Raw genomic sequence first — 25,680 nt, forward strand, 5'->3', positions numbered from 1 at the left:
GTGTTTTGTTGTTGTTGTTGTTTTTTACAAAAAGTTACCTTATATATTCCTGAAATTTCATGAGTTTAGATGTTTGCTACAGGCTTACATTGTGTTTATTTGTATGTTGATGTTTATGTGGCTTAATGTGAAAATAATCTGTGTGGATATGTGTATCTGGGACTTAAATGAGACTTGTGGGTACATCTCTGAAAATCAGGGCATTTTTATTTAGGTGCTTAATGTTAGGCAACCAAAAGTGGAAAAAGTTGTGGCCATAATGCTGGTGTGTGCATGGGCATGCACAACACCTCCCTGCCCCCCACACCCAGTGAATCACGTTCTTCATTTGATTGCACTCTTGCAACTTCATTGAAGTCAAAGGAGTTACACTGGTGTAAGTGAAGGCTGATGTTGTTCTTATGTATGTATGTTTGTTTATATAAATACTCTGTCACCATGTGTACTGTGTGGGTGTGGATATGTGTGCGTGCACATGTGAGTGTGTACACACACACATATATTAATGTTTAATATATACAGACAGTGTATGACTGGGAAATGTAATACATTTTTTAGTTTTGTGAATGAGAAATGATCATATTCTCTGATCGCTCTGAACAAATTAAAATGCAGCATATTGTAAACCATTTCATAAATTTTTTGTGACACATGAAAGGTACGTGAATAAAAGTTGGCATTAGTCTAAATTGTTCATATTATTAGCAGTATTATAGTAACGATATTCATCCAGTTTCTCAGCTGGGGCCAATTGGCGTAGCTCCATCTGGCCCACAATGTCTTGATGTATTTGATTTCTCAGTGGTGTGGTATAAACTCAAATATATACACGCAAGATTGAATGGGCTTGATCCTGCAGGGTGCTGTACACAGTCAATTTGTATCAGTTAAGGGTACTCAGCACTGTGCAAGTTTTGAGGTCAAAGTGAGGGGAAGTTGAAGAAATTCTACCGACCTTGTTAAAAAATAAATAGATAAATAAATACATTAAATTTATAAATATGAGTGGAGGAGAATCGCAAAGATAAAGGGAATTCCCCCTTGTTGAATATGTATATATGTGTAAATATTTAATGTGCGAATATGAAACATGTATACATACGTGTATGTAATTTTATATAGATTTACAATACGTATTGTATTCTGTGCTTAAATCTTTGTATAATACACATTCACAGTGCATTGAAATACTTTTTATATTTTACCTTATATTATAAAGCATGTTACAGGAAAATTATTTCTCATTTATCAACGTATGTATCAGGAATGCATGTAAATGTTATTAAGGAATGTAACATTAAAAAAAAAAAGTAAGCCACTAGTAGGTCTTCATATCCCATATAATTTTTGAAAATTTAAAAAAAAAAAGTTAGGAGTGACTCACATATGTTTGGCTGCATGATTTATTTATTTTGTTTCTATTAAAGGGATGATTTTTGTCAGATTAACATAACTTTAAACTGGTTAGTGCCCTGTTTATGATGATGATGATAGAGGGTGTTTTTGTTGGTTTTTTAAAAATACGTATATTGTCAAGGTTTACGGAGAGTCATCGCCTCAACGAACAATCACCTCTATACCAAAATCATGATTTATTTACCTATTGAGCCCTTCAGATTTCAGAACTCATCATTAAAATCTTCCATAGTTTCTGAAGGTTACCCACTTTGAGTTATATTTTTTCTGCTTTAAACCATTTTGAGTACAAATTGATGGGAGTTTACTTTTGATGATTTGAAAATGAGATTTTTTAAATTATGGTTTCCAAAGGAAGGTGGCAAGTTATATGTTCACACAATGTTTCCTTTCATTTAGTGACTATTTAAAAAAAATCTTTTCCCAAATGGACTTCTTGTAAATTGTGACTCTTTTTAATGAATATTGCAAAAAATGTACTGAAGTGTCCTGAAAACAGATTTCATATTCCTTTTGGGGAAGAGGTGATTTGATAGCAACTATCCCATTTCCCACTAGTTGAGGAGCAGTTCTTCTGTAGACTTCAAATAATAACATTTTTAAAAGTAACTAAAATCCTTTTTAGAAACAAGAGGTCTGATTTTCTGCCCTCCTTGCCCCTTGAGTAGTCATTTATACCTGTGCAAACTGGTGTGAAAATGCAACTAACTCTGAATTCTCTACTCACGCCAGTGGTAGCATTTTACACTTCTTCACACACATCTTTCGCACGTATAAATGACTATAGAAAGTGTGAAAGCAGTGGATAATCTAGTCCAAGGTTTTTGTTGCTGTGTTGATAGACTAATAATGTGGCTGGGATTTTCAAAGGATTCCAAGTGTTCAAAAATTACGAGTCAGCCCCCCTCAAAATCTTGATCGGCTTAAAATCATGAGCTTTTAAAAAGAAATTTGGATATATTTTATTTGCCTTCTGGTTTTTGGGCCTTTAGGGCTCACTGATTTCATGCTTCCAAGCCTTTCTTCACACACATGAGGCTGATAATTTATTTGTTTAAATGAAAGCTGAGATTTTCATCTAATGAAATGCTTCCAGAAGCTGGGGCTTTAAGAAAAAGAATAAAATATTACAAGCCTTGCAATAAAATAGCGATAATTGGAGAAATTGTATTTCTCCAACCTAAGGGATAGTCTACAAACAAGATTGTGCATCGATGTGTCCATACCGATTTAGTTATGCTGATACAAACCTCTAATACAGACACTTTTAAACCCCTTTAAATTGTGCTTAAACTGGATTAGCTTAATCCATTATCTTAACTGAATTAATGTAAACCAGTATAAACATGATTTAAACTGGTTTAACATGTCTACATCAGGAGCGAGTTTTAAATTGATTTATTTACACTGGTACCACTTTTCTAACCTAGACAAGCCCGTATTTGTGATGTTTTCTGATCCATTTATCTTTCCTTTTCTCTGTAAACCTACAATCGCTAGATAGGTCCTTCACATGCAACTGTGAAAAAGTTCCAAAGTTCATCTTAACATTTTACCTTTTTGATAGAGTGAGGTATAATTTCAGGGTTCATTTACATCGGCATCAAGTTTGAGCCTTGCATACCACATCAAGGAAGGTTAATCACAAGGAAAAAATCTTGAAGGTAGAGGGCTGAATATTAGCAATCATATAGTTCTTCACGTAAGGCTGTAAGTGAAATGATTATATGTTATAGCACTCACTTAGTAGCCGGTGTTATTGTTAAGGCTGAAAAACAATTTCAGTGATCATCTCCCCTGCTTTCACACACCCATAGCTTACTAAAAAAAGTCACCAGCTATCCTAAGCTTTTCCATACTTAAAGTTTGGCCAAACGTAGTTGGCGTTTTGATTTTTAAGATTCAGTTAAAATCCTCACAGCTTTTTTTTTTGAGATTTTAAAAAAGTTGCGCAATAATTTATTTCCCATCTAGATAATTCAAAAAGAGCAGAACTCTTTGAACCTCTTTATGCAAATAGTTCTCATTAACAAGTACATCTATGACCAAAACTGAAAAAATTATTTGGAGTTGTAGACCTTGATTCAGCAAGGTACTTAAACACGTGGGGACTACTCATGTGCTTAATGTAATGCTGCACATGTTTGTTTAAGTACCTCACTGAATCAGAGACTGAGTTAGGAAATACTGAAAAGTGAGAGGGAGACAAATACATGTGCACACGCAGTAGAAAATGTTTTAAAGTCTGAGTGAGAAAAGATTGTGCACATATGATGTTTTCAGTGCGTTCTTACCTATTTATGTTTCTAGCAGTGTCTGTGTCATGCTATTATGAGAACTGAAAATCTGATCCTGCGCATGCCAAAATGAGTGGCCAAATGAGATTGAGACTGGGGCTTTATTAAAGTTTTACGACCGCTTAAGTGCACATGCCATGCCGAGTCCTTACTGCAATTAACTGAATGCTTTTTGCTCTTTCCTTTTTTTAAAAAGAGAAGTTAAATGCAATTAAATATGCGATCTGTTTTGAGGCCTGATGTAGCAGCCTTTATGAAGGCAAAATTCTCACTGAAGTCAACTGGAGTTTTGCCTGTCAAAAGGCTACAGGATCATACTGTGTATTGTCTCCAGCTCTACTTCCCAGTATTTCCACATTGAAACATGTGAAGTACAACTTGGTTTGTGTTTTGATTTGGTCTTTTTTAATATGTTGTTGTACTAAGAGTGTCATGGGTGTTGTTTTCAAATTGCTTCAGAATAGAGACTCCTTTTTAAGTGAGTAGCTAAGTGCAATTATTTTTTGTTTTGTTTTTAGCCATTGCCTTATGTCTTTAGATAAGTGCATAACTTTATCTTAAGCAAGGACTTTTAAAAATGGGTAGGTTAAGACAAGGCTAAGGAGGACATAATGTTAAACACCTTTTCCCTGTACCTAGTTCCTAACCCTAGTAAAATGGGGGTAGAGACTAGAGAAACATCCCACTTCCACATAGGCAACTAGCTGTGTTTTATCTGAGTTTGGGGCATTTTAAAAAAAATCTTGCATTTGTAACCCAGCAGCAAAGCTGCACTTTAATCAATACAGTTTCAGCAAAGACTCTTTCTTTGTTCACATGCCTCTTGAGTTTAATGATTCTAAAGTAATGAGTGAAGGGTCCAATCTCTCAAGGTGCTGTATTCTTTCAACAACTGGAATTGAGGGCATGCAACACCTTGCAGGGCGTTTCAACCTCTCACCGATAAGGGACCAACTCTCTTGGCACAGCACTGGACAAAAGTACTGATACAACATCCAGATGCCGTTTCCTCTCTCTCTCCATCTAGCTTTATTAACAGAGCTGTAAGAATCTGTTTACAACAAACACATACAAAACTGCTTGGCAAGTAAACTTTCTCTAGAAAACAAATAAACAGCCCAATCTCTCCATTATGGGAAGCTAAAGGAGAGTCATATAAATACCAGCAAAAGAAGTCTGTCTCTTGCTTGTTCCTGATTGGTCTTGCATGTAAAATGAAGTATTTTCACAGCAAAAATTCTGTATCAACATGGCAGCAGGATATTTTTTTTCAGAGAGTAGGAAAATTTTGACCAATGATATTTGTGGCAATACATGCTAAAATGAGTGCTTCAGGACATATGTTGATCACCACAGGATTATATCCTCTTCCTCCTCCTCCTTCTTTTTCTTTTTCTTTTTCTCTTTCTTTCTTTCTAAATGTCCAGCATTTCTTAATTTACTAAGAACAGTGTGAGTGGATCTTTTTTGTTTGGATTTCCAGTGAACCATCAGTTATTGGCCACTGCCAGACACTGGGTAGTGGACTTAATTAATCCAAATAAATATGTAAATGTTAACAAAATTTCAACTAATTCAGCTTTTTCTCAATGAAAACAACCTTAATTCTACACTTTTTTTTAAACTTCCATTTTGATTCACAAGCATCCGTGTTTCCTATTTAGTCTTTAAAATAAGGGGTAAGAAGGACACAAAGAGAGAGAAGAAAAAATATATAATCCAATATCTAATTTGAATTTTGTTCCTTATCATTCCAAAAAGTAAGAGAAGTTGAATGTGGTTGTTGGAAAGTTTTACATTGTCCCTCTGCCATCTTACAGTCTGTTTGCATATCTTCTCAGTCCACTTCTAGTACTGCCATTGACCTGATGGGACTTGGATCGAGGGCATGATAAATAAGGAGGACATAATGCAAACCAGACAGTAGAAAGTGGTCTTTGGGAGTTTTGGAAAACTGTTGTGTGAGGAGGGGAAGAGTTTTCAACTTAATAAATATACTGAATGACAAGGGTTTGTATTGGCTCTGTTTTTATTTTACAGAAGCAAATTGTGTTCACTCTACTTTCCTCTTATTTTTGCTACAAAATATATGTCTCACCTACAACGAAAAATCACATCAATTCATCTTGCACCATACACTATTAAAACATATCCTATATATTTCATTAATTATCAGTAAAATGCTTACATTAAAATAGTCCTTTTTTTGGAAGATGACATTTAGGTGGGCAGCCAGGCAGTACCAATGGAATTTTCTTCATTCACAGACTTCGACCTAACGTGAGCAGGGGAGGGAGATGCAAAGTTGGCACCAGTATCCCCTAAAGTTCAGCTGTTTGGATCCAGAATTTTGCTTTAGGTCCATCTCTAATAGATTATAAACACAAAAATATCATGTAAATTAGAACTTCTTGCAAATATATTACATTGCTCTCAGAACCTTCCCAATTGCTTCTCCAATAGCTCACTAATATACTTCGATTGGCATGGAGGTATCAAACCTTTATTAACACACAATGATCAAAGAATGATTTTTGCATATTGCATCAAACGGGTTTCTACAAAATTAATGCTATTGACGTCATATTCCTTGTATGCCTCCACACTCCATTCTAGTTGGAGCAAACCGAAGTTAACTCATTCAGTACATTCTTGAAGAATTCACAAAAATTTTCAGTGTAAATCTTAACATCAGTATCTCTTATTTTTAAAAAAGTCCATCCAAGTGCACTGCCAGCGTATGTACATTGCTTTTTCCTGCTGCATCTCCCTCTTTGTCTAACCAGTGCAGCCTGGCTATTCCACTGGAATTCTCAGTTACTTGTCTGTTTCCAAGAGTGCCTGTTTTTCTGTTCAACTATATGTGCAGTCCACAAACCCAACCTTCCTCCTTCTGTTTTCTTATGCCACCTCTTCTGAAAACATTGTGTTAGTACAACATGGATTCTGTCATCCTCAGCTATCTCGCTGGATTCCTGTCCTTAAAAATGTATGCTACGAAGTTAGTAGGAACATCTAGTGCCATAAATTGCAAAGCCAAAACCCTGCCTTCATGGACATCACGTTTAGTATTGGATAAAGTGGAATTTTGATAAAGATGTCTCATTCTTTACATATCTTCCCTTTCACTGTGGGAAGAACATCCTATTCTAAATAAGAGGTGCCGGCAATCTAACCTATATATGGTGAAATCTCGTCCCACAGGTGGTACCTAGCTTTTCTCTGTCAGAATTGTATATTTCTATGTATTTATCGCCAGTGATGTCTGTTAAGATACTGAATTAGGAATCACTTTTGTGCTACACATATTTTTTCCTGCCCAGTATTCCCTTTCTTTTACGATGCCTCTTCTGCTTCCATTTTCTGTTCCCCGTGTAGTAAGAAAAATATTTTTGTATACTCAGTCCAAAATGTATCTATCATGGTAGACAGTGTATGGATTTGCCAAGTGCAATTATACTTTTGACGTAAAATGTATGTCTGCCAAAAGCCCCCGAGCACTGTAGGTAATTGTATATGAGTTCCTTCATCTGCATGTGATAAGTGGGTGCCTTCTCTGGACTTTTAATCCTAAATGCCAGAAGTGAAAGAAAGCTGTTGCAAGTGTTGCCTCCTGTGCTGAGAGTTCATTTTCTGGATCTCATCATACTCCCAACTCCTCCTAGCACACACACACTTTGCCTCTGAAAAGGTACCGTTCTATCCTGATGCTTCTATCTTTGGTTTAGTATATTCTAAGATAAGAAAAAAAAATTGTTTGACTCTCTCTCAAGTGAGGAAAAAAATACCTTTCTTCCTGAAGCATCAGTTCAAGCTCAGCAACCTGACTTTTGGCAGCTTCTGTGTAGTGGGGAATGGACCCATGAGCATGTCCTCCAGTTGTGACACCATCCTGTTTCTTCCATTTGCTGGAGATTTCTCTGACACTCCCCTTACTGTTCTTGGAGCCTTTGGTTACAATCTGTTTCTCTCTGGGAGTTACTCTGCCTACAGCTGGAGATGACATTTAGGTTGCTCTTTTCTTCTTTCTTCCAGCTCTGTTTGCTATTTTCCACTAGCAACACCACGCCATTGGCACCCTTTTCTCTCTTTTACCGGACTCCCCTACCATCTCCATTCTGCTTTACTTGCCTTGGCCTATTGTTTCATTTCATTGTCAAAAGAGTATTGGTCCTGTCTTTCTTCCTCAGCCCATTCCTTACTGCCCGTGGCTGAACTTGGTAAACAAAGAAAATATAGGAGGGGGGAATTTGCCATGTTTCTTCTGTGACCCAGAATATGTATTGCCTGAAAACCCTTTCCACACAGAATGGAATGCCCACTGCTCTTTTTCTCTTTTAATTCCTTTGGGGGTGTGGTGAAGAAAGTCCTTTATACTTGTTGTTGTTATATCTTTTGTTTCTGCTGATTATACACAAAGCAAGTTGTAAATGGCGCTTTCACTTACTATTGTAATTCTTTTGAGAGAGATACAGCACAGTAGCTGTGCACTCAGCCTTAATTTGCTCTAGGGATTGTAAAGGGACACTTTAAAGGTGCTTTTCACTCATTTCTGCAGCTTTGACAGAATGGAATTTAGTTTTGTACCAGACAAATGTCATCCAGACATTAAAGCTTGAGCATTATTTAAAAAATTTTAGTAGCAGTCATCACAGCATCGAAACAATCTCAGTCCGTGGGTTTGCCTGACACACAAAAGTCCCTAAAGGGTTTGAATCCTAGTAAACTGCTTGAATTTTGCACCATAGCAAAAGAAAGAAATAATTAAAATATGACTAGGAAAGTACAAGTGGTGTTTTAATATATTATTTTACAGTGAAGTAATAATAGGGCTTAATTCAATTTATTCCTCTAACTGTCAATCAAACTAACTTCCTGAACCTGGAGAACATTAGGGCTCCTAAACTAAAAGAGACACACTTACATTTGCTAATATGGTAATTTGCCATATGATTGGGTAATTATATTAGCTCTCAACCTGTTTCATATTTTTCCCCCATGGGTGCAGATGACAATCACAGCAGATTGTGGTGCACGTTTTTGTGGTGTGTGTGTGTATGTGTATATATATAAGACCACCCATAATATAGAGAATAAAAGCATACAGGTGTGTACACATAATCAGGCCCCTGCATTTTCAATATCTTCATTAATGATGTGGATAATAGAGTGGAGACTATGCATACAACATTTGCAGATGACACCAAGCTGGGAGGGGTTGCTAGCACTTTAGACAGGATAAGGCTTCAAAACGACCTTGACAAATTGGAGAATTGGTCTGAAATCAACAAGATTAAATTCAATAAAGACAAGGGCATAGCACTACATCTAGGAAGTAAAAATCAAATACACAACTACAAAATGGGGAATAAGTGTCTAGGCAATAACGACTAAAAAAAATCTAGGGGTTATAGTAGATCAGAAATTGAATACGAGTTAACAACATGATGCAGTTGCAAAAAAAGGGCTAATATTCTGGGGTGTATTAAAAAGAGTGTTTAATGTAAGACAACAGAGGTACTTGTCCTGCTCTACTCAGCACCAGTGAGGCCTCTGCTAGATTACTATGTCCAGTTCTGAGCACCACACTTTAGGAAAGACATGGAGAAATTGGAGAAAGTCCAGAGGAGAGCTTCAAAAATGATATCAAGTTTAGAAAACCTGACCTATGAAGTAAAGTGGGTTTTTGTTTGTTTTTTTTGTTTGTTTGTTTTTGTTTTTTGAATGGACATGTTTTCTCAAGACTAAACAAGATGGGGGTGGGGGATGGGGATTTGATAAGTCTTCAGTGATGTTAAGGGCTATTATTAAAAAAACTGATCAATTGTTCTCTATGCACAGTGATGAAAGTAGGACAAAGCATAATTGTCTTAATTTGCAGCAAGGTAGATTTAGGTTATATATTAGAAAAATCTTTCTAACTAAAAGGGTAGTTAAGCACTGGACTAGGCTTCCAAGGGAGGTTGTGCAATTCCTCTGTTTGGAGGTTTTAAAGAAGAAGTTAGACAAAAGCTTGGCAGGGATGGTCTAGGCATACTTGGTCAGTGCAGGGGCTGGATTAGATGACCTCTCAGGTCCCCTTCAGCCCTGCATTTCTGTGATTCTGTATTTTGCGGTTTCACATCTGCGGAAACTGCCTCGGAATCCACTTCTTGCTGCAGAATTATTTACTCTAGTAAATACTCTAGTATTTTTAACTTTCATTTAACAAAAAAAGGAATTATTCATCCATCACTGGAAATGTTGTGCTGGTTGCATTATCAGTTTTCATTTAAATTCATAAAACCGTCCATTTCTGAGTACAGTGTACTTGTGTATGATAGAGTAATGAATGCATGGTCATAGTGACTGCAAAGAGAGACTCAATTGGTCAAGTGTACTAGACTGCTGAGCTAACTAGATGTTAGGTTTTTCCATATTGTGACCCACAATGATTTGCACAGTTAGGTTCTATGCTTGTCATACAAGAAGAAAGGCAAAATGGGGCACTAAGAAGAAATAGAGCAGAAGTTCTCAAACTGTCATCCATCAACTACTGGTGGTCTGCAGTACATACATAGCGATATCTGTATCTGATTGTGGTCCACAGAGAACTGCTAGTTGTGAATCCTGGCTCCAGTTGTGAGTGTTGGTTTTCAGCTGCTGAATCGCATGAATATTTTCCTACTGCTCCTCTTGCATGTAATCATTGTGGGATGTAATGTTAAGTCTGAATTGGATTTTGGGTTAAATTGGAAGCTTAGGAAAGGGGTGCAAGATGTTTCCACTTCCTGGAATGAGAGACTGTTCTGACTGTAGCATTCTGACCCGCTTAGAGAGTAGGGATTTTGAGAGGCTGAAAAAGTGGGAATTACAATATCCAAGATGCACAGAGCCCTTAAGACATGGTTAAGAATGGAGTTCTCTGTCACTGTCACTCAAAGCAAACACGGGACACGGGAAGTACATCAGCCAGTGATTATACTAAAGAACATGATGATCTTGTTATGAAGGACGATAACTTGTGACTCTGAGGCTGTGGTAGCTGATGACATGAGAAAAACAACAACCTTGTATAAAGTTCTGTAGCTTCTTTTAAAAAAAAACAAACCCAGCTTGAATAAAATTGTTAACTATTAATAGTAAATTTAATAGACAAATCTGTTTCTGAAAGCCTTAGGAATGTAGTACTTTTTAAATTTCAGGAGAAAATTTAAAGTCCTCCAGAAACTTCATTTCAAACATAGGGCTTGATCTGCACTGCAGCTCTCTGGAAGAGTGAATAATAACATTAGGGTGAGGGGTTAGTATTAGCCTGACACATCGTGTGTGACTGGGATGTATTCCTCCATGTTTCAAACAGTGGGACTCTCCAGTTTTGCATGCTTCCTTGCATTTATATTGATAGACCCTAACACAGGGGGCGGCAACCTTTGGGAAGTGGTGTGCCAAGTCTTCATTAATTTAAGGTTTCGCGTGCCAGACTGGCAGCGCGGGCGGCAGACGGAACCCCTGACCGGCAGCGGGCTCAGCCTCTCAGCCCGCTGCTGGCCCGGGTTCCGTTCATCCAGGCTGGGCAGTGCGCTGAGAGGGGCTGGCAGCCATTAAGGAGATGTTTGTGCGCATGTGGTCAACTTGCTATTCATTGTGCTGGGAATTGACTATTTTACTTTATGATGTACCCATTGCTGAAGTATCTGATTTTAATCCATGTCCAGTGAGAAGCTGCTGCAGCCTGAGTCTAGTCCCTTGGTTGTTTGAGTTCAGTACAAAACAATGGCTTTCACAGGCAGGGTTTAAACAGAAAGGACCCTGGCCTACAACTTGGATCTTTTCTCTTATCACATTCCCTCCTTCCCTCCTATCCAATGGTGATAGTCTTGAGACCCCTTTCTTATTCTTCTCTCAGTGCTACCTTCAGTTCTTGGAATAACCTTCTGTTCCCGTTGAACCATGTCTTCACCCCATCTTCATTCTGAAACCTTCTAAAGACTCAATTCTTCCTCCAGGCTTACAAAAAAGGAATAAAAAAAGAAAAGATTCCTTCCCCCACTCAAATCTATCTAAAATGACTCCTTTCTTTATGTCATCCAGTGCAGCTTGTCTTTCTATGAAGTCTCCCAAGTTTTTAAGTTCTCTGGGGCTGGGACTACCTTGATGTGTGTCTTTGCACAGTCAGTGCTTAACAAATAACAATAATAAAGAAAATGGCATCCTGCTGTCCATTTCTTTCATTGTTAAGGCTCCTGCAACCAGAGTCTTCCATTGCTGTCTTGACTAAGGGGAGGGTCTTCTCCCTTTCCATTTCATTTCCCAAAGTAATGATTCCCCAAACTGTCCATTCTAATGCAGCTTTCCCCTTCCAGAAGGATTCAGATTCCATTAAACCCATCCCCCTTTCTCCTTGGCAGCTGCTATCCACAGTCCCTGCAATGAAGGTGGACAACTGTAATCCCTTGATCAGAGAAATGTCTTTAAATTTCTGGCATATACTCTGTCACCATCAGTTAATGAAAATGCCCCAGTGCAAATAGTAGCATGCGAAAGAGATCATGTAAATTGGGGATGTACTCTGAAATATCTTAGTTCCATAAAAGTATTTACCAGCTGGTGACAGATATATTTGTTCATATTTGTGAAAGGGCTTTTAAATGGAACCAAGTGAATTTTTTTTTAAAAATATTGTGTATGTTTTATTTAAGTGCTAGTAGATTGTTTGGCCCTGCAAAACAAACAGAAGATGGGCCCCAAGGAGCTTACACTCTAAGCAGATGTACAAAATCCAATCATAAAATGCTCAGGTTGACCCAGAGGATGGTTCCATCTTTGAGTGATGTAACAACATTGTTGTTAATGGGGACGAGGCCGCTTTCTGTAGGTAGCTTAACATTTTGCACGCTTTAGAGCAGATATGAATTGTTTAAAGAGGGAGTGGAATAGAGAGAGAACGGCTGTCCAGGCACGAAGAGCAACATGGAAGAAGGCATGAAGACAAGAGTGGGGAAAGACACAAATGAACAGTAAGGCTGAGGGCATCAAGGAGAAGAATGAAAGGAGCAGGAAGAAATGGGAGATGAGATGTAGCCAAGAGCAGAGTTGTGCAGAGTCTTGAAGTTCAGGATGAGGAGTTTAGACTTGAATCAGTTTCCCCCAAATTTCTACATCAAAGATGGAAATGGCATAACCCAGGCAACAGGTGAGCAATCCTTATACCATAAATTTTCCTGCTATGTTAGAGGAAATATATATATGAAGGTGAGATGTCAGAAGATAAACAGTATGAACAAACAGGACAACATATGTATGAAAATTCATTTGGCATAATCTTTTCAAATTGCAATTTTATTAGGTGAGCAAAAGTTGGTAGAGTAATTCTCTTGTCATTGCTCACACTCTGTGATGGGAAACATCCATGAACAGAACTCATATATCCATAATGTAGAATGTGACGTTGGTTTTAGTGACATGAAGAGGCATGGCACCCACCTGCTTTTTAGCTGTAGCTTGCAACCTGAACTGTTTTACACTGCAGATTAGGGCTTTCCAGAAATCCTTGGCTGAACAGGAGGTAAAGAAGAGAGTCACAGGATCTCCATCAGTGGATTTGTTTTAAAGTGGTGGATAACTTGAGTAATCCAAGATGCTTCAGTTCAACAGCAGACTCAAGCCTCTCCCATTATAAGGAAACTTCTAGATATTTTGCTAGGAAAAAAAATCAGATTCAAGTGAACTATACACATCATTTAGAGTAGTAGACATGATCTTGAGGGGACATCTGCAATGTCTCTTTTTCAATTTTGACTAGCGTCACTTACTGAAGCTGGAGACGTCGGGAGAACTTTTATGCCCAAACCTATGCATTAGACCCATGTCCTTCCTGCCTGGTGAGGATTGGTTGGGAAGTATTGGGTATATTGCTGAAAATACAGTGCCTCGGTTAGGGAGGGCAGGATGTTGCCAGCTTTGAAAGAGACCTGGATTGCTCTAAATATCATCTCTTGCCATTGACAATCTAGTTACAGTCGAACCCATTTATGTCGACCTCGGTTAACTTGCCAATCCTATTAACTCGAGGTTTTAGAAGTGGAACCGCCAAACTCCCTCTTTATCTTATGGGCTTCTCATCTGTTATGTCGATTTGCCCAACCCTAATATCTCGAGCCCGGCTCCCCGCGTCCCCAGCCACCCGCTCCCTGGCTCTCCAGCCGCGCGGTTCCCCAGCCGCCCGCTCCCCGCGTCCCCAGCCACCCGCCCACCCCCGCATACCCGGTCCCTGCCCGTCCCCGCCCGCCCGGCCCCGCATACCCGGTCCCTGCCCGTCCCTGCCAGCCCGTCCCCGCATACCTGGTCCCCGCTTTGCCTGCCGCCTGCCCGCCCGGCTCCCCGCTTTGCCGCCCGCCCCTCCGCCCGGCTTCGCTTCGCCGCCCGCCCGCCCGGCCCCGCATACCTGGTCCCGGCTTCTCCTGCCGCCCGCCCGCCGGCTCCGCTTCCCCGCCCGCCGGTCCCCGCTTCCCCGCCCCCGCATACCCGGTCCCTGCCTGTCCCCGCCCGCCCGCCCGGCCCGCATACCTGGTCCCTGCCCGTCCCCGCCCGTCCCCGCCCCACATACCTGGTCCCGGCTTCTCCTGCCGCCCGCCCGCCGGCTCCGCTTCCCGCCCGCCGGTCCCCGCTTCCCCGCCCCCGCATACCCGGTCCCTGCCTGTCCCCGCCCGCCGCCCGGCCCGCATACCTGGTCCCTGCCCGTCCCCGCCCGTCCCCGCCCCACATACCTGGTCCCGGCTTCTCCTGCCGCCCGCCCGCCGGCTCCGCTTCCCCGCCCGCCGGTCCCCGCTTCCCCGCCCCGCATACCCGGTCCCTGCCTGTCCCCGCCCGGCCGCCCGGCCCGCATACCTGGTCCCTGCCCGTCCCCGCCTGTCCCCGCCCCACATACCTGGTCCCGGCTTCTCCTGCCGCCCGCCCGCCGGCTCCGCTTCCCCGCCCGCCGGTCCCCGCTTCCCCGCCCCCGCATACCCGGTCCCTGCCTGTCCCCGCCCACCCGCCCGGCCCGCATACCTGGTCCCTGCCCGTCCCCGCCCCACATACCTGGTCCCGGCTTCGCCTGCCGCCCGCCGGCTCCGCTTGCCCGTCCGCCCGTCCGCCCGGCTCCGCTTTGCCGGATCCAGCCACGTGCAGGCAGCGCGGTAAGGGGGCAGGGAGGGGGTGGGGGGGTGGATAGGGGTTTATCTCGATCATTGGTTATCTCGATGGCTTTTGGCAAACCCCTAGGCCGTCGAGATAACAGGGTTTAACTGTAGTTTACAACCAGTACTGCATCTTCCTTTTCTGTGTAAGGTCATTGATAAGTTTGTGGTGAGACACCTTCCACAGCATCTAATTGACTCAGATCTACCTGACCCTTGCTGATTTGGGTACACACTTGGTTTGGGATAGAGATTGCCCTGGTTGCATTGGTCAGTAATCTCCCAGTGATAGACAATGATCAGCTGTCAATATGCTGCTCATATTAGATCTCTTGGTTTCCCTTGATGCCACTGTATGGCAGGAATGGATGGGGCTGCCTTGAAGTAACTTTGTTCTTTCCTAGTTCAAAGGCTCCATAAGATGGTATTCATCAGCTCCAAGACCACTGTTATGTTCCATACTGCAGAGATCTATTTTATTGCCTGTTGATCAGACAGTTGGGACTGTTAACAGAAGACATTTGGGCTTCACTGTTATTGGATGCTGATGACACTTCGGTTAATGCTCCTCCTGACTTATCCAGCAGAATCAGTTGATAGACTGGCCCAGTGTCCGGTGGAGATTGGGGGCTGGATGCAAGTGAGATGGACGAGACTAAATTCAGCTGAGATGGAAGTGATGCTTGTAGGTTAGGAGAAACAAATGGAAGAGGTGGCAGAAATTACACCAGAGTCTCAAACTGAGGGCATTTAGCTGTCACTGGTGACCTGAGTGGAGAACAGCAACTACATCAGAGCCTCAAGCTGAGGGCATTTAGTTGTCATTGGTAACCTGAGTGGATAACTTTAGGGTCTGCTAGAACAACAGCTGCATTTAGATCAAGTAGCAGTGGTGCTCTCAAAGGCAGTTCTTGCTATTATCATCCATGTTGTTGTTACTTTAGGGTTAGATTCAGGGGTGAAAGTAGAAATAGGGACTTAACGGTACAGGGCTGGGTTGGGGCCCAGCTCTGGCCCTGTAAGGGCCGGGGTCTCGGGCGGAAGGGGCAGGGATGGGGGGGTCAGAGCCAGCCCCGGCCTGCCCCGTACCGATCAGTGCCCTCCCCCTCCGGGGTAGCAGCGGCAGCTGGGGGCTCCAGCAGCAGTTTAAAGGGCCCAGGGCTCGGCCACTGCTACCGCCCCGGGCCCTTTAAACCACTGCTGGAGCCCCCAGCTGCCACTGCTACCCCAGGGCTCTGGCAGTGGGGCTCTGGCAGCAATTTAAAGGGCCTGGGGCTCAGCCACTGCTACCTCCCCGGGTCCTTTAAGCCGCTGCCATAGCCCCCGGCTGCCGCTGCTACCCCAGGGCTCTGGCAGCGGGGCTCTGGTGGCAATTTAAAGGGCCGGGGGCGCGAGCCGCTGCTGGGAGCCCCAGGCCCTTTAAATTCCCTCCTGGGGAAGCCGGGTCTCCCCGGTACGGTGCACCGGCTCTTGCCGGTATGCCGTACCAAGGTGTACCGGCTTACTTTCACCTCTGGTTAGATTATTGCTATGCACTCTGTGGGGGGCTACATCTTAAGTTGATCTGGAAGCTGGAACTAGTGAAGAAGCCAGCTACCTGCTTGGTAAGCTGGGCATCCTATAGAAAGCACATGACACTTATGCTCTAAAACAGTGGTTCCCAAACTCATTCCGCCGCTTGTGCAGGGAACGCCCCTGGTGGGCCGGGCCGGTTTGTGTACCTGCTGCGTTCGCAGGTTTGGCCGATCGCGGCTCCTAGTGGCTGCGGAGGCCAATGGGAGCCGCTGGAAGCGGCAGCTAGTATGTCCCTCGGCCCACGCCACGTCCAGCAGCTCCCATTGGCCTGGAGCAGTGAACCGCGGCCACTGGGAGCTGCAATCGGCCGAACCTGCGGACGCGGCAGGTAAACAAACCGTCCCGGCCCGCCAGGGGCTTTCCCTGCACAAGCGGCGGAACAAGTTTGGGAAACACTGCTCTAAAACCTGCATTGATTTTGTGAGAGCTTCTAGCTAGATTTTAAGGTGTTGTTTTTTGACCTGTAAAGCCCTAAATAGCCTGGAACCAGTCAGCCTGGGAGCTTGCCCCTCCCTCATGATATACGGTCGCTGTAGGGATCAGCTGATGCTAGATCCCCCTCAATATAATATACAGGGGGACGCTGGAATGGTGTTCTCCATAAAGGCCATGAGGTTGTTCCAAAATAGCCCAGATTTACTCATGTATGTATTTTTTTCAAGGCATGCTGCAGGGCCAATTTGTTTCACTTGTCCTTCATGGGCAGGTTAGTGGCATACTGACCAATGTGTTGGGGTATTCCCAATTGTATTTAGAGCTGTTGCTTGAAAGAACAAGTGAGCTGACTGAAATTTATAATTGATTTTAAATAATTGACAGGATGATTGTGAATGGGCACTTTTTAGTATTCTAAGTTTTATATGAAAGAATGCACTGGAAATGCAGGCGTGTGACATGCATGCCACACTCTGCAACCCTAATTTCTACCGTAAATGCCTGACATTATAATCCCTGCAGTGCATACCTCACAGGGGTGTTGTGAGCATTAATTGGTTAGTGTTTGGACAGCACTTTGAAGATGTAAAGCTCTATGTAAGTGCTAAGTACTATTATCGTTATTAACCTCTTTGTGATTACAATTAAACATCACTTCATGGAAAGTTATTCACAGGAATTCCATTATAGAAGTTAGATATGGAAAAGGACCTATTTCTGGTAAGTCATCTAGTCCATGCCTTTACAGTGCAGGATTTTTCCATATACTATATATTTTTTTCTAGTGCTTTCTTCAATCTTGTTGGAAGTTTCTTAATTGATAGGGCTTCAACCTCTTCCCTGAGAAGTTCTCAATCTATTTGATTTCACGACACTTAACCTACAATTACATTTTCTCTGTTACATCTAGTTTTATACCCTCTTGTATTAAGGGTGTCACTAGGGAAATGCCTGAGCACACTGACCCCCTCCTGCCCAGATCCTGTAAAGGGGATCAGGGAGGGAGTATCACCACCTGAAGAAATTTTGTACAAAATGGTATAGTTTAGGAGAGGGGTGGGCAAACTTTTTGGGCCGAGGGCCACATCTGGGTGGGGAAATTGTATGCAGGGCTGGGGCAGAGGGTTGGGGTGAGGGAGGGGCTGTGGTGTGCAGAAAGGGGATCAGGCCAAGAGATTGGGGCAGAGGAGGGGTGCGGGGCATATGAGGGGGTTCAAGGAAGGAGGTTGGGTTGCAGGAGGGGTGCTCCCTGCCTGCCTATCCTGTCTCCAGCCCTGCGCCGCTCCAGGAAGCGCTGTGGCCCTTGGGGGAGGGTGGGGGGACAGAGGGCTCTGTGTGCGCTGCCCTTGCTCTGCCTCCAGGTACCTCCCCTGAAGCTCCCATTGGCCGTAGTTCCCCATTCTCGGCATTCCCCAATGTACGCGGAGTCCTCTGCCCTCACAACCGGGGACCACTTCTGAGAGTGGCGCCGGGCCCACGGCGCCACGGGGGGCAATCCCGCGGGTCAGATCCAAAGCCCTGAGGGGCTGGATCCGGCCCGCGGGCTGTAGTTTGCCCACCCCTGGTTTAGGAGCAGCTTGTAATGTATGTCTCATCCAAGACCACATCCAACCAAGGTTATTTTTAGTCCAGTTGTATGAAGAATGTTACTGGTTGGAATACACTTTTGATTTGCCCACGTCCCTTAGCTCACCCAACAGCTATGAAAGAAGACAGACATATATTCACCTTTGTCATTAGTGAAGTTTTTGGAAATAATTTTCTGAATAATAGTTCACAAAACAGATTGGTCAGTGATCTTGAAGTATCAGAGCAAACTGTTTCTGATGGTGTTACAAAATAATTATTCTAGGAGAGAGTAAATTCAGTTTAAAATAGTTGAAGCAGCCTATATAATAGATAAGAACTAGAATAAGGTACCTTGAACCAACAAAAACATGCCTTAAGCTAACTGTGGCTAGTAGTGACCAGCAGCCAGCTCTACAAATGTGGATGTTATGCTCCGAAAAAAACCAGTAGTTTTCCAAATGGGGATCTGTCAGGATTTTCGGTTACACAAGTGACTCACAAAAAGGATAGGATTGAATGCAGGGCATGCATTTTATTTTGCCCATCTTTCCCAAATAAAGTTGTCATAGAATCATGAGCAGATTCTCCCTCAATGCACTCATCATAAGTGTTAGCGCCAATGAGCCATGCATATGCATCAAAAGAGCACTACAACAAATGTTGTTTCAGAATATTAGGGGGAACTGTTGCCTTTAACATGAAGAAAGGGCCCCACTGCTGTTTTATGTGCAGCACTATTTATATATATTTTTCTCTTTATAGAGATAAATTTTTCCTTTCCAAATCTAAATACACTTCATTGTGCTTTATTGGCATTTACAACTCCCACGATTAACCCAAACACAGTCACTTGCTTGGGTAATAATTCCACATACTGGTTGGACTTGATAAATGCCACCACTGAAGCCTCTTGATGTATTAAAGTAAATAATGAGGCAACATTTCGCTAGCAGTTTATACACAATATATTGTGATGTTTCATAAGCCAGAGTTTCTTCCTTCTGTGAACGCTTATTTCCACCCCTTCCTTTTTTCAGGCATACTGGGGGGCAAGTGTAAATTTCCATAAAATTTACATGAAGTGCTTCCTATAATTAATGAACAATTGTGGCTGCTGTCTGGTCTGCATTGTAATTAACCGTGATGAGGCTTGTTTGGGGAAGATACTGTTCCTGTAATACTTTGACAAGCTGCTGTGAATTGCTAGATTATTATACAACTTGCCGCATTCACTTATGAAGTCACAGGGACAAGTTCTGCTCCTATTGCAGCTGCTTCCCCTTAAAGGCAGCCTAAGAATGAATTGAAAGCTGTCCCTGACAGGTAGTTGAACAAAGCTATCGGTCTAGCCCCCTTGAATTTCTACAAAGTTTAACAACTCTTTGTGCAAGGATTTTCGCAGTGTTATATGATGTCGCTGTTGGAAATGGGACAGTAAAATCTGACTTTATGGCCAGGAAAAGTCAATGAAATCATTATATTGTTGTCTACCATGCAATTCTATGGGGGAAATAGTGTAATTTTAAAAATCAACAACAAAAGAACTTTAAAAATAACCCCAAATAAAAGCACGCTCTCTTTCAGAAACAGTGAGTGACCTTGTGTGCAAACACAGATGCTGTGCACAGCAGAGTGATCTCTGCAAACTGGTAGCATTTTATCTGGCCACTTGGTCGGTCTCTCTCTCTCTCTCTCTCTCTCTCTAAGGTTAAGAACTGTTCAAAACATTGCTGTCTAGTTACTGTGGTGTCTTTCATTTAGATTCTGTTTATTGACTAAACCACAAGGATCCCTGCCCAAAGTACCAGGCGGTCTACGCTTGAATGATTTTGATTTTCTAACATCAGCCCTGGGGTTTATTTGAAAAATGTACGTATACTACAGCTTTAACAAGTCAAGTGACTGCATGGTTTTGACCATGGAGTAGAGTATATCTGAAGATCATTAAATAAAAAAAGGGGGGGGAGAAATGTAGTAGTCACTGTACCAGTGCAGTGCATGTATGACACATGGTTTTTGTCTTTTCATCTTCCACAAGAGCCAAAAAGTTTCCTGCCGTTCTTTCCAGCTATTGACAAATGATTGCCAGATGTGAGATCTTTGCAGTGCTCTTTCCCCTTCGCAAACCTGCAGCGATGGGATATTCGATTCTCCCTTGCCCATTTCATCTCCTTTCCACATCTGCCAGGGACACACAGGCAATACATCCCTACATGAGAGTTTAAAGTTTATTCAGCTCCTTCTCCGTCCTCCCTACCCCCACCTCCATGGTAAAGCATTCATATGGACTTCATTCTGTTGTCTCTGACTTGACATACATCTCAGTGGTATTAAGAATAAGTTGTTTATTTTAATTACTTTCATCTAGGTAATGTTACTATTTTGTTTATTTTATTTAGCTTCTTATAGTTGTGTGTCTGTAAAAAGATGTAGCTTTGCAAGTTCCTGTTGTTAGGCTTTACAAACAGCTCCTCCTCCCGAAAATGAGGCATGAGATTCTGTGAGATCTTCTGCTAAAGCAATTATAATGAATAACTAAATAAACACCAGACATGACCTCTCTGCTGCATAACAGTTGTTTAAAAGGATTATTAAAAAAATAGGTGAGAAAATAAGCCTTCGACAGCTTATGGAAGATCCCTCCGCTACTGTATTCAAGATGGTTTGAGAGAGAGCAAGTTTCTCTCGAAGTATCTTACAATAGCAGCGAGAGAACTAATTTTTAAGGGACCTGAAATAATCCTGGAAATGGCTACACACCTAAACAGTCATCTACAGGAGTCTCTTTTTGCATCTGTTTGGAATGTGTACTAATAGGTTTTTTCCCCCCACTCTCCAAATTCCCCTTTAAAAATATTTAAAAAATAACACTTTCCAGCTCCCAGCCTGTCTGTAGGGTGGGCTGACACAGGTGGCCTTTCTGCTTTAATACTACGCTTTTGGCAAACTTAACAGTCCCTGACTCCTTGACAAAGATCAGCATCTTTTTTTTTTTAATTAAAAAAAATCAATAGAATGTCTACCATACGTGCTCCAAATAGCTAATAGAATTGTCTTCAGGAACATAGTTACTTGTTTTTTAAGCTTAAGAATGCAAGAGCTTTGCCTTTCTTCTCTTCTGTGACAGTGGTGAAGCATTCATTTGGCACTAACACTTCTCATCCAGCCCTTTAAGAAATAGGTCCATAACCTCAATCTCAAAACAGGCTTCACAAACAATGTTTTTTTTAATTTTAGGGTATTCTTAGGTTCTCATCTGCTCCTTTTAGGGATAACCTTTAATTAAGGCAGGAGCATGGAGGAAGCTTCCTCTTTCACCCATAGAATGGAACATGCTAAATGGCTAAATTAAGCTAATCTCAAGTGATTGAAACATTTCCAATGTTCAAGGTTTCTCTAAGTGCAATTTTTTTTTTGAGGCTGAAGGGATAGGAGAGCAGGTTACAGTGTACTGCCCATGTGGTTACCTCCTTACCCTTTTGAAAAAGACAACGAAACAAGGGATAGAGGGAAAAGATATATTTCACAAGGAAAAGTTAACATTTTTGAAGGTTAAGGCAAAAAGTTGTCTCGACCCTTTCCTAAAACAACAAGGTTTGAAGCTCAGGAAGAGGAGACACGATCCTTCAAGTTCAGAACACTTCACGTAATTTGTCCTCACTAATGCACTGGCTGGTTTCTCATGCCTTCTTGCTTCCCTCACCATGGTTACCCAGGGAGGCAGAGAGGTGCTAAGCAATGGAGGTGTCATCCGGCCTATGCACCTAGGGAACGTCCTTCAGAGGACGACTTGTCACTAGCCGTCAAAGAAGAGAGTGGCTTTGTGGTCTCTGAACATCTGGCAGTGCTGCACAGGAAGCGGAGGGGGTGTCATTAATTGTGATGAAATAATTTAAACCATCAGGAATAAATGAGGCTGTTAAGCTAAGTTCAGATTCCATTTGCCATGCACATGTGTCGAGCAGTCTGTGTGCAGTTAAATTTTTTTTTGAATTATATTAGCTTGTGAGCAGAAGTGAAACAGATACTGTAAATGAAACGAATTACAGTGTGATGACATCGTGTAGAACAGCATTCAAAGAAAGAACTTGAAGATCAGTATACAGAAAAGTGCTATGTTACTTAGATCAGTTTATGCTTAAATTGACACCTGAAGTCAGTGAAGTTGCATGGATACAACTGAGAGTAGTACTGCATTTGCCCTGCTGTACTTAGGACTAAAACAGAAAGTGAAAGACTCCCAGAATGTTCTAATATCTGCTTACTATACAGCTCATAAATAGCTATACCTGCGTAGAGAACTTCCCTGCAAATGTTAGTAAAGCAGTGAGGGTTTTGTTTTTTTTCTCCAAATCATGAGTCTTGGCCAATGACTGAGCAGGCTAATAACTTTGGAATTGGACAGAAGCAGAGATACTGGCAAGTAATTAATACCTGACTAATGCCCCATATCAGATTGGTTCTTGTGAAATTTCACGTAGGTCTTACTTTCACATACAGAGAAGAGAAGTAGATCGACATGAGGTTTTCTTCTATATGGATCAATGGTATTAAAAATTATATCCAAAAAACAAAGCATCGGTGCAAGTACAAAAGGGAAGCGGGGAATTTGAAAAAATTGGGTGTGTAAGATCTAGCCCCTGAATTTGCTTTTGCTTGGCCAGTTCTTATACAAAGGACAATCCATGTGGAACCGACCTTTGTCAGGATTGTAGGGATAATAGTTTCACAAGGTCAAACTCTCTTGAACAGTTATTACGTACAAACTTACTTCTCTTCAGCATTTATGGGACAGATTATCTGGCCCTCAATTATGCAGTGCTCAGGCAGAACAGAGAGGTGTAGACTTGGCATAGCTGGTTTCCTGTTCCTGCAATTAGGGAACATGTGGGGTGGTGAGGAGTTGTGTCCAGAGCTCTCAGTGCTCTAATTATCCCCATCTGAGCAGTCCACCTGCTTTGGTAGCCACAGTTTAGAGCAGCCCTGAGGTTGCTCTAAAATTTTGCTGGTGCCAGCATAGTGCTGGCTGGGTCCCTGACTGCTCCCCTCTGCCATGACCAACAGAAATTGGGTACAGCAGAGATTGATCTATATTAGTACATCTTTATTTTTAGCTTGAGCAAACATTTTCCAATTTTGTTGCTCTAGCTTGCAACATCATGAGTGCTCTTAACTCCCAGTGGGAGGCACTTAGCACCTCTCATGGTATAGGACAAGGTTTCTCATAAGAAACCTTGAGGTTCTGAAAGAGTTAAGTATAGTATTCTAAATCAGGGTTTCCCCCCCTGGATTGCCCTTTAAAGATATCAATGTCATAAAGCTTCAGTAGTGTTTAATGACTTCCTGCACCATCAGCTTCATTAGTTATTGACAACTATTTCTCCTACCAAAATGTATGTATTTTGAATATATTCCTTGTTTCTTGTCTTACTTTTGCAGTGGTAGCAGCAGCAAAGGATGAGGTGGCAAAATGCTTTTGAGCAACAGAAATGACAGTATCCCGGATCACCAGTATACATAGCATACACCAGTGTAATCCTTTCCAGTTACTGGTTGCATTTACTTTTTCTTTCTTCTTCTTGCATGCCCTGCAGACAGAGCAATCGTCTGGTTTAGTAGCAAAATCTCATTAAATGAAAGTTTGTACATAAAAATAAAATACTGATGACTATAGCACTGGCACTCTTTAAAAAAAATTGCATTAATATATAACTTATGTATCAGGCGCCCCTTCCTACCTGATCACAAGAAGTCCTTTTGGAGCTGTGCAGTGATTAACATAAAATTTAGGACAGCAACCGGGCATTTTCATGTCAGTGTGAAGCTGTAGCACTCTTAGGCCAACATTTAAAAAATGAGTGCATAAAGTTATGCACCTCTGCTATTTGAAGACACCTAAATAAATATGGCTTCATTTTCAGAGGTGCCGAGCACCTTCCACTCCAACTGAATTCTCAGGTGAGCTTGGTATCTGTAGAAGTCAGGCCACATTAATTTCTTCTTTCTTTGATTTCCACCTGTCAGTTCAACAGTTGTGATAGGGCCCAATGCAGTCTATCCACCACTTTCTATCATGTGCCAGCTTCATGGCTTTGTACATTTTTAAACGTAGGCGCTTGATTGCTGCATGGATGAATGTTACTGAAAACAAACTGAAGACAATACCATTTCTGTTTTTAAATGTTTGTGTTTTGTGTGTTGTATCTGAGATATTCCAGTTCCTTCCCCACCATGCTATACTACTGCCATGCACTTTCTGGATTAAGGGCAGTCACTTTTTAAAACTTTTGTAACTATGCTAATTTACATGCTGGCCTACCAGACTGTCATTTTCCTACCCCATAATGTATAGCACCATGCATTAACCACAGTTGTTTACATGCTGTTGGAAGCTGTGGAGAAACAATCCCTCAGCAAAGTCACCAGAAAATGTATAAATAAAAACTGTCTCACCCCAGACTGGTATATGGTATATTCATGCTAGTGCAAACAGCTGTTTCCACAGAATAGGGGGTGTGCATGTATGCATTTTAAATTAGTTAAATAATAGGGTTAACCTCTGGCAGTTCTAAGGCATTGGAAGGGTAGTGGGGAGAGAACTGAATTCACAACTGCAGGGTGAACAGATACTGTTGCAGCCGTTGTTAAAACATAGCATCTTAAGTGTAAAAGTAAAAGCAGACAATGGAAGGCAATCCTCAAGGAATATAACTATTTGTCTGCTAGCTCCAGCAAAATGCAAACTGTGTTGTTTTTTTTAAAATAGATAAGACTTAAAGGATCTTGTCTTTGATTTTAGGCATAAAAAGGCCATTCCATCCCCATGAATTCATTTGTCAGCCAGATAAGTCAAGTCAAGTTTGTTTACAGAAGAGAAATGTGTATTAATAGCAATGCACCTTCTGTTTTATAAAGCTTGGTTGTGAGGCTCATGATGTCATAACAGAAATATTGTGATGATGGAACAGTGTTTCTCGGTATGGTTTTGTCATCAGTTAGAGCAATTTTGTCTGGTAGTTCTGCATGTAGAACTTGCACTGAAGTTGTGTACCTCCATAGAGATATTTGTGCAAAAGAATTGTAAACCTGGCTCTCAGTAAGGAATGCAATTTTTTTAGCATGGGATTTGTATTCTTTTAACCTCTTGTTCACTTCCCCCTTAAGTATAAATAGACTTCAGATACTATTTTATCAAACCACAGCAAAGTTAATTAGAAATGCTACTTTCT

At 41.8% G+C, this 25,680-nt stretch overlaps 1 protein-coding gene and 1 long non-coding RNA gene across 8 annotated transcripts in view; both read left to right on the forward strand.

The window, feature by feature from the left end:
* Positions 1–25,680, forward strand: part of BNC2 (basonuclin 2) — a 426,471-nt gene that overhangs the window by 172,109 nt on the left and 228,682 nt on the right. The gene's annotated exons all lie outside the window — the stretch shown is intronic.
* Positions 220–24,035, forward strand: LOC123372934. Its single transcript, XR_006580488.1, has 3 exons — positions 220–376; positions 20,213–20,320; positions 23,891–24,035. It is a non-coding gene; the product is annotated as an uncharacterized LOC123372934 (long non-coding RNA).

This window comes from Mauremys mutica, chromosome 6 (genome assembly GCF_020497125.1).
Source record: "Mauremys mutica isolate MM-2020 ecotype Southern chromosome 6, ASM2049712v1, whole genome shotgun sequence".
NCBI lineage: Eukaryota > Metazoa > Chordata > Testudines > Geoemydidae > Mauremys > Mauremys mutica.